Raw genomic sequence first — 1,457 nt, 5'->3', positions numbered from 1 at the left:
AGATAAGGCACCATATGACAGCAGTGTTCACAAACAGAGCCAATTGATCCAGGCATATCTTCTAAAGAGACTAAGTCAGTTTCACAAGCAAACAACTCCAGTTCTAGAATCTCAACAGATGAGTGGGACTGAGTGGATTGCCAATATGTGTCAGAGTTGTTTCTATGGAGACTTTGCCTGAAGGCTGATCCCGTGGGTTTCCATTGATGTCTGCTACAAGCAGGTGCAAGGAAGACAGTTGTTTTTCTAATACTCTGTGTTTGCCGTCAGGCTTCCCCAGGATAGAACAATGTGCTCATGAAGGTGGTTTGAAAGTTCATCAATATTCATGAAAAATGATTTTCGTAAGGTTGCATTGTTCCTTTTTCCCCATATCATGCTTTAATTCTGTGTGTGTCTCTGTGTGTGAGTGATTCAGCACAAGCTCCCTGGGCAATGATAATTACTTCATTAATTAACTGAGGTATTAGTTAATTAGGATCTATTATCAAATATAAGTATTTATTTTAATATTTCTTTTTCATTAATTCCACAAAGAAATGGAAGCATTTTTCCTACAAGAATTAAATTAATTATTCAATGCCTCCTTCCCCAAATCTTTGGTAGCAGTTGGTAAGATATGGACTGATCATGGGCCAGCAAGATGGCTCAGAATATAAAAACATTGTTTAAAGTGTTTTAATTTGGGTGTGTGTTAGGTACATGCCTAGAGGCAGGGTCTTGGTTCTTGTAAGCAGTGCCTAGATGGCCTGTGAGTGTCTGGCTGATTCTCTGTCTCTGGTTCCCGTCTCACCATAGAAGGGCTCCAATTCCAGATACATGCCACCACAGCCGGACTTTTATGTGGGCCTCAGGAACTGGAAGAAGGTTGTCGGGCTTACTCAGCCAGTGCTTCTTCCAGCTGAGCCATCCCCCTGGTCCTGAAAATATGTTTAAAATAAACATCTTTAGGAATTGTGGAATGTTAGAGGAAGGACTCAAGTTCCTTAGAAATTTTGGCAGATAATAATAACAAGGAATAATGAAGAGACTAGTGAGAGGAAATAATGAAAGGCAGTGCTTAAAAAGATAATGACTGAGTGCTTGCTTCGGCAGCACATATACTAAAATTGGAACGAGACAGAGAAGATTAGCATGGCCCCTGCGCAAGGATGACACGCAAATTCATGAAGCGTTCCATATTTTAAAAAAAAAGATAATGACTGAGAGTGTTGCACGACTGTAAATAAAACCTTACAACAAATATATTTGCTCCATCGACTGTGATTAAACAAGTGAAATGACACCAAAAATAGCACAAGGAAAGAACAGAATACAAATTGCAGAGGGAAGGATCTCGGGAGCTACCAGAGAGAAAAAGCAATCCGGCTACCTTACCTAAAAAGTCATAAGCCCACAGTCTCAGGCTTCCCAGAAGCAGGAACAGATGCTAAAGGACCCAGAGAACTCATTTCACA

General features: G+C 40.4%; 1 non-coding gene across 1 annotated transcript; it reads left to right on the top strand.

Annotated features, from left to right (window-relative positions):
- The first annotated feature begins 1,079 nt into the window (after nucleotides 1-1,079).
- On the top strand, nucleotides 1,080-1,186 carry LOC127664297 (U6 spliceosomal RNA). Its single transcript, XR_007973145.1, has one exon. It is a non-coding gene; the product is annotated as a U6 spliceosomal RNA (small nuclear RNA).
- The last annotated feature ends 271 nt before the right edge of the window (nucleotides 1,187-1,457 follow it).

Source organism: Apodemus sylvaticus, chromosome 13, assembly GCF_947179515.1.
Source record: "Apodemus sylvaticus chromosome 13, mApoSyl1.1, whole genome shotgun sequence".
NCBI lineage: Eukaryota > Metazoa > Chordata > Mammalia > Rodentia > Muridae > Apodemus > Apodemus sylvaticus.
The sequence above is the reverse complement of the archived record's forward strand: the minus strand, read 5'-3'. Positions and strand labels throughout refer to the sequence as shown.